This window comes from Amblyraja radiata, chromosome 1 (genome assembly GCF_010909765.2).
Source record: "Amblyraja radiata isolate CabotCenter1 chromosome 1, sAmbRad1.1.pri, whole genome shotgun sequence".
Classification (NCBI taxonomy): Eukaryota; Metazoa; Chordata; class Chondrichthyes; order Rajiformes; family Rajidae; genus Amblyraja; species Amblyraja radiata.
Window position 1 is genome coordinate 84,857,449 of NC_045956.1, and position 8,533 is coordinate 84,865,981.

At 41.2% G+C, this 8,533-nt stretch overlaps 1 non-coding gene across 1 annotated transcript; it reads right to left on the reverse strand.

Moving 5' to 3' along the window:
- Positions 1 to 7,496: 7,496 nt before the first annotated feature.
- Positions 7,497 to 7,688, reverse strand: LOC116983222. Its single transcript, XR_004414649.1, has one exon. It is a non-coding gene; the product is annotated as a U2 spliceosomal RNA (small nuclear RNA).
- Between the last annotated feature and the right edge of the window lie 845 nt (positions 7,689 to 8,533).

An 8,533-nucleotide genomic window follows, 5' to 3' on the forward strand; every position in this document is an offset into this window, starting at 1 on the left:
AAAATTTGGTTTAGTTTTAAATTTCAATATTGATATCTTGTTGTGTTTATCTATAGTTGGATCTATCGCGTTTTCTAAATCATGTTGTCTGATCTGTTCTTCTAGTTGCAATTGTTACGTCCTATTTTTTTATTTTGATAAACTTGATATGAAATGATAGAACCTCTAATAAAAGCCTTAAAAGATTCCCATAATAGGGAGGGCGAAATGTCTGGGATATCATTGGTCTCAAAAAAGAGTTCCATCTGTTGTTTTAAGTATTTACAACAGTCAGGATTATTTAGTTTTTGAGGATTAAACCTCCAGAACGATTTAGTTTTAAGGAGAAAGTTAGCGGAGAATGATCGGAAATGATATTATTATGGTATTTAGGGTAGTTGTAAAGGGTATTAATTTAGTGTCCACTAGGAAGTAGTCAATACGTGTATAGGTTTTATGTATTGTTGAGTAGAAGGAGTATTCTCTTCCGGCAGGGTTTGCAATCCTCCATACGTCTGTTATATTTGTATTTTTTATATACGTATTTAAAAGCTCATTGGATTTTTATTTTTATATTATGTCTCTTTTGTTAGGTAGAATTATCGAGGTATTGATCCAAAACACAATTGAAATCTCCCCCGATTATCACATTTTGCTGAGTGGACTCAGAAATTATATTCAAGATTTTCTTAAAAAATTGTGGATTATCAAAGGATCATAAATATTTACTATGGTAAGTGGGGTAGAATGTATCTCCCCAGAGACTATGACATACCTCCCCTCTTTGTCTGCAATGGCGTTTTTATGTTTAAATGGTATGCCCTTACGGATTATTATTGCAGTACCTCTGGATATAGAGAAATAGGAGGAGTGATATGTTTGACCGATCCAATTGGCCTTCAGCCTGGTCTGAACTTGGAATTTAAGATGTGTTTCCTGTAAAAATATTATGTCGGCATTGAATGATTTTAATAGGGCAAGAATCTTACCCCTTTTGATTGGCTCATTAGCGCCCCTAATATGCCAGCTACAAAATGTAATTCCTCCAGTTTTCTTCAGAGGGTCGTCTTGCATTGTAACTTACATTGGTTCATTTATTTCAGATGGTGCAACACAATAACTCAACCTTCTGGGTGTTGGGTGGGTGCTCCCAGTTTCTGAACTCTGTAGGTATATCCCAAAGAAAGGTTCCCTATAGAGAAAAAGCGAAAAAGGTGCTAAATAACATAAATAACATGAAAAAACAGTATTTAGAAATACTGTGTGAAACCACTGAATGGTGGAAGAATTTGGGTAACCTTCCGTAATGTAGATTACATTTAGCTCCTCTCCATACAAACTAGTATTATGGAAGACAAACAACAGGCCAGAACAGGATAATATATTCACAGAAAAAACAACCAAGCATGTACTATAAGTAGTTCATCTAATAGGTTAAACTAAATAGATATTTACTATATAAATGCTGTATTTAACTTTAGTACTTGTTAATAATTATCATATTTAAGTAAGAATCATCTGGCTGTAAGGGGTTAACTGAGAACTAAGTCTTGGATCTACATCTTGGCAGCCTGCCAGGTTCATCTCAGACTGTCTTTTATTGGCTCCTTACCAGCTTGGATGATTCTCTGTCGGTTTGGCCTGACCGTTCCTGGAAATTTGCCCACACAAATCGATTAACCATATTTTTGATATATACCAATTCAATGAACCTTAACTGGAGGTCATAAATCTAGAGATTATTCAGTGTTAGCTTTAAAGAGGAATGAATCATTATTTGGTTATGATATTACGTTTTAGGTTAAAATTAGTGATTTAGTACAATTATTTATGTGTTAGTGATATAATTGATTATATAATTTGTTAGTAGGTTATTACGTCCCGCTCCATTTAATTTGTTTTCTATACTGCATAATTCCAGTTTCTTGAATCTTTCTTTGGTAAACATGACGGCCGTGAACATTCTATCCACTTACGTTCCAATCCATCCCTGATAAGGTGTCTAGATGTTAGCACAGCAACGACTGTTCTTCCTGAGGACATTAAAAAAGACTGGTCTGCCCCAACAGCTGCTGACAACGTTCTACCGCTGCACCACAGAGAGCATACTAACGTATGGCATCTCTGTGTGGTATCTCAGCTGCACGGAGGCGGAGAGGAGAGCTCTTCAGCGCGTCGTCAACAGAGCGCAGAGGATCATCGGGACAGAGCTACCAGCCTTGGAGGGCATCTACCACACACGGTGCCTCAGGAAGGCCCTCAGCATCCATAAGGACTCATCACACCCCTGCCACGGTCTGTTTCAACTACTTCCCTCCGGCAGACGTTACAAGGCCTTCTACGCCCGAACCTCCAGACTCAGGAACAGTTTCATCCCAAGAGCTATAGCGGCTCTGAACCGGCCCTAATGAGTGGCCCCCCCACCCACCCCCTTTGGACAGTCTCCCTCAGATGGTCACGTCAATCAATTCAGCTTGTTTATTTATGTATTGTATTTATTTACCTTTCTTGTACATCAGTGGAGCTGCATACTAAATCTCGTTGCACTGACGTGCAATGACAATAAAAGATATATTATTATTATTATATTATTATTATTATTATTAGTCTGCCATCTTATCTGCTACTTTTGTATATCTTTTGATGTAAAGAAGCATATTCTCTCAATCTACCCCTCATAAATATATATAAAAGGTATACATTAAACACGTGGATTAATCCACAAACTCAGCAAAGCTGTAGCATTTTACTTATCCTTATCCTTTTTTTAAGTCTTGTGCGAATTTGAATGCTGCTTCTGGATCAGTAAAGAAACGCTCTGAGTCATTATATGTGACCCTTAGTTTGGCAGGATATATTACTCCATATCTCAGGTTTGGGATTCCTTTAAGAATCAGCCGGGTCTTTGTAAAAAGGGCACGTTTCTTTGCCACCTCTGCCGGGTAATCTCTGAACAATCTTACACTTTCTCCTTCGAACATCAGGTTTTTTCCGATTGGCACTTTCTTCATAATGTCTTCAAGAACTGCTATGTCATTAACATAGAAACATAGAAAATAGGTGCAGGAGTAGGCCATTCGGCCCTTCGAGCCTGCACTGCCATTCAATATGATCATGGCTGATCATCCAACACAGTATCCTGTACCTGCCTTCTCTCCATACCCCCTGATCCCTTTAGCCACAAGGGCCACATCTAACTCCCCCTTAAATATAGCCAATGAACTGCCCTCAACTACCTTCTGTGGCAGAAAGTTCCAGAGATTCACCACACTCTGTGTGAAAAATGTTTTTCTCATCTTGGTACTAAAGGATTTCCCCTTTGTCCTTAAACTGTGACCCCTTGTCCGGGACTTCCCCAACATCGGGAACAATCTTCCCGCATCTAGCCTGTCCAACCCCTTAAGAATGTTGTTAGTTTCTATAAGATCCCCCCTCAATCTTCTAAATTCTAGCGAGTACAAGCCGAGTCTATCCAGTTTTTCTTCATATGAAAGTCCTGGCATCCCAGGAATCAGTCTGGTGAACCTTCTCTGTACTCCCTCTATGGCAAGAATGTCTTTCCTCAGATTTGGAGACCAAAACTGTACACAATACTCCAGGTGTGGTCTCACCAATACCCTGTACAACTGCAGTAGAACCTCCCTGCTCCTACACTCAAATCCTTTTGCTATGAATGCTAACATACTATTCGCTTTCTTCACTGCCTGCTGCAACTGCATGCCTACTTTCAATGACTGGTGTACCATGACACCCAGGTCTCGTTGCATCTCCCCTTTTCCTAATCGGCCACCATTTAGATAATAGTCTACTTTCCTGTTTTTGCCACCAAAATGGATAACCTCACATTTATCCACATTATACTGCATCTGCCATGCATTTGCCCACTCACCCAGTCCAAGTCACCTTGCAGCCTCCTGGCATCCTCCTCACAGCTAACACTGCCCCCCAGCTTCGTGTCATCTGCAAACTTGGAGATGTTGCATTCAATTCCCTCATTAATATATATTGTAAATAGCTGGGGTCCCAGCACTGAGCCTTGCGGTACCCCACTAGTCAATGCCTGCCATTCTGAAAAGGACCCGTTTACTTCTACTCTTTGCTTCCTGTTTGCCAGCCAATTCTCTATCCACATCAATACTGAACCCCCAATACCGTGTGCTTTAAGTTTGTATACTAATCTCTTATGTGGGACCTTGTCGAAAGCCATCTGAAAGTCCAGATATAACACATCCACTGGTTCTCCCTTATCCACTCTACTAGTTACATCCTCGAAAAATTCTATAAGATTCGTCAGACATGATTTACCTTTCGTAAATCCATGCTGACTTCGTCCAATGATTTCACCACTTTCCAAATGTGCTGCTATCCCATCTTTAATAACTGACCCTAGCAGTTTCCCCACTACCGATGTTAGACTAACTGGTCTGTAATTCCCCGTTTTCTCTCTCCCTCCCTTTTTAAAAAGTGGGGTTACATTAGCTACCCTCCAATCCTCAGGAACTACGCCAGAATCTAAAGAGTTTTGAAAAAGTTATCACTAATGCATCCACTATTTCTGGGGCTACTTCCTTAAGTACTCTGGGAGGCAGCCTATCCGGCCCTGGGGATTTATCGGCCTTTAATCCATTCATTTTACCTAACACCACTTCCAGGGTAACCTGGATTTTACTCAGTTCCTCCATCTCATTTGACCTGCGGTCCCCTGCTATTTCTGGCAGATTATTTATGTCTTCCTTAGTGAAGACGGAACCAAAGTAGTTATTCAATTGGTCTGCCATGTCCTTGTTCCCCATGATCAATTCACCTGTTTCAGGATAATCTGTCTTGGTGGAGCTCCGACCTCTGAGTGTGCTCTCTGAACTCGATGTGCAGCATCTACTTTGGGTCTTTCAGACAGACTGAATACTTGTTGAAGTAAGTTGGCTGTGAAAACCCGAGGGTCTATTCTAGTTTCCTTCCCTTCTTTCACTCCAACAATTCTTAAGTTTTGCCGTCTGGACTGGGCTTCGAGATCAAGGCATTTGTCGGTCCTTCTGGCCAGTTGCCCAGAAACTCGGTCTAGATCTTCTTTCATTTTTTGCATCACCTCAGACATGTCCATAGTTGTAGTTTCCAGATCTTTGATAGCTTTGTTTTGTTCTGTTGAAGTAAGGAGAACGGGCTCCAGCTTTTTACTGAAATCTTCTTCAACCTGTTTAATTTCTTCTCTAAAATAGTAAGATTAAACGAGAACTTACCAGTTTGAAGTTTGATCTGTATTTTATGAGGAGTTACGATGAGGGATTACGTGAAGAACCCGCTCAGTGCGCAGGCGCGGCATACTTCCAAGCAGCGGTGTGGAATCACAGATAGACACAGTTATTTGAAGTAAACATAGTAAAGATAAGGAGACATCAATTTATTAGTTTGATCCATATAATGAGGGTGGGAGCGGAGGGCACGTAATCCCTCATCGTAACTCCTCATAAAATACAGATCAAACTTCAAACTGGTAAGTTCTCGTTTAATCTTACTATTTTACTTCGGAGTCACGTGAGTGACTACGTGAAGACTTCAAAGCTCTGTGATTTCAAACCGTGTAACAGTTCATACTTCACTCGCTGCCGAAGTCATTCGAGGGAGGAAGTATGTTATCGTAATCAACCATGAATCTGTTTGTAAAAACAATAATGGTGTTATTAACAACAACAAGACCAATTGCTCCCCCGGGCTTAAATTATATATTTTTTGCAGATTATTTTTCTGCAAACGATACAGGTTCTGTCAGTGGTTTGTTATAAAAGTTTGGAACGTATACTCCCTAGACCACCCTGCAGTAGCCAGGATGTGGTCCATAGGCTCGTCCATCCTCTTAGTTACTGACGTGGAAGCTGTTCTGGTGGAATAAGATTTTATACACGTTAGTATTTACTCCAGCAACTCCCAGTACCTGCTTGAGCCACTAGAGATAGTTTAGCTCGTCACCCGACCATGAGGTTTCCTGTGGCTGACCCATAAGGCTTTTTCCTCTCCCTCGGTATTCCTTATTGTGTCGATCTCTAAGTGGGTCATGACACATAAAACGTGGTTCAGGTGGGTATGCCCGGAATTTCATGACTGGACCTGATGTTCCTGGTCTGTTCTGTTTGGCCAACCCTTGAATGGGCATGTGACACTATCTGGTGTTATAACCATGTTGTCCCATCGCAGTAGATGGGAGAGCTGGCTCTTTGTGTTGATGTAAGGCCACCAGCATGTCCATCTTCAGGGTAGGCTGTTCCAGGGTGAGTGACCTGGCTGGTGATCATCCCCTAAGGTATGTCAGGATTTCACTGACATCCCAATTTGGGTGTACCTATTTCTGGGGAATGGATTGATATACCTCTCCTGTATCTGATCACCAGTGAGCGGTACCCAAGTTGAGTAGGCTAACAGAACATGTCTTTCATTGTGGTGAAGACCTGCCAGGAGCTCCAGTACAGTTTTTTTTTTATTTTTTTTTTATTTTTATAGTTGAATGTGTAATTCCTGTTTTGGAAACAGTGTACCATTTCTTGATGCTCCTCAGGTATGTTCCCTAGGATATGCGACGGAATGCTGTCATCAGGTTGATAGTGCTCCTGATCCAAGCACAGCAATGGTCTTCCCAATTCTGCAATTCTTTTAATGACCATGTCGAGGATCACTGGGAACCATGCTTGTGGACTTGGTCCACTGTAATTTGCGTAGTACCCGACTGATGAAGCCGTAGTACCTATTGAAGAGGTAGAAGGAAAGGAAAACATAGAGATTAGGTTCCCCCCACCCCTCAATACGCGGGAATGTCTCCATTGCCGCTGCCTTGAGATTGGTTTCATGTGACGTAAGTTAGTACGTGGTGATTTAATTGGATATAAGGAATCGATATCTGGTGTGCATATTGCTTAGTGATTTCAGCAAATATTTTTGGTTTAAATGTATGTTTACAGTATTTAGCTCACCTGATAGGTGAGTTACTGATGGTCAAACATGTTTGACGACATACGGTTTCCAATTGTTAATAAATTGTCCCCTAATATCGATGTTCTCCGCCCAAGTGGTTTGGTATATGCCACCACTGATGTTGTTATCTTATAAACGAACATGCAAATTTGGTGGATTACTGAGCAAATGCTTCACTAGAATTAAGTAAGTTAATATATAACATGGTTAAGTCAATTCATATTGGCATTAAGTATTACAAGCTCAATAACACATCAGGACACATAAGATGTTACTCAAAACAGGTGGAAGTGTACAACCATAATCATTCCTGCCGATAAATTCCATGATAACACTACAGATTAATCCATTTGCCCCCATATTACAGGTATGGAGATAGTTTTGAACACTAGTATCTCAGCTCATAGGAAAGGTACAAAGTTCAGTAGCTGGTAATGCTGCTATATCCCAATTACTTTGCCACGTAGTTGATTGGTGGTTAATGCACCATGACTGATAGTCTTAATGAATACCAGATAACAACGTTGTGGATGGTCAACGTAAATATCTGGATATATATTTTGTGCACCGTTCCCAGAGGCACTGCAATACTGGGTCGATGCGTGGAGTGGACGGAGCAAGCCCCTATTCCATCTCCCTGATCCAAATTTCAATTTAATATATGGTCCCTAGATAAGGAACGTATCAGATTATTAAACTGATAAGAACAGATACTATACTTGATCTTAGCCAAAAGGCCGAGAAGCGATGCAGCTAAAGCTGTATCCAAGGATAGTTTGTCGTTAATATATAGACATGTCATGACGGAATGTTTCTAAGTGTCAGGGCTAGTTGATTCTGGATAACTTTGACTTAAATGCCGCAACGCTCATCATGGTTACTCCATCCAGGTAATTGCGGTATATCCGAAACTTATATGAGAAGGTACTGAATAGTGTGCATCTTCAAGGTCGATGTCTACCATAAAGTATCCTTGGATCCATGGTAGTAGTTACAAATCCCATGAATGGGTATACCTGGTGAAATACTCAAGTGGTTTATCAACGATGGTGCGACATTCACCATCGTGGGAGGGTAGACCACTTGGGGTGCTTGCTGAATTGGTGGCAAGATATTAATTCTATTCCCCTTGTATTTATTTTTTGGTATATAACTACCAAGAGTGATAGCTTCCTAACCAGGCGTGATTCATCCACCCCTTGTTAGTACAACCCTTAACCTTTATGTGATGGTAGGAACCATACTTATCTGTCTTCATTGTTGTTTTCTTTGGTTTCTGGTTCCTTGTTCTTGTAGGGACGATGTTTGTTGGGGGGTGGCACATTTTCCCCTGGGGCCTGCTCTGGGCCGTGGCCTAAAATGCTACAGGTTTGGCATGCAGGCCCCGAGCTTTCACCAGTACCATGAGGTAGACGCCCCTGGTGGACACGTAGAGGTACTGCTGTCTGGTTTAGTGTGGTGCTCATTCCAGACTCTGCCCTCTTGTGCCGAATAGTTTGAACACTTCGTCCAGTTTTTAGGACTGGTTTGGTAAGTGCCAGGTAGCAGGATCTGTGCTTATGAGGTCGGCGTTCTCATAGTCCTGTTAATTTCA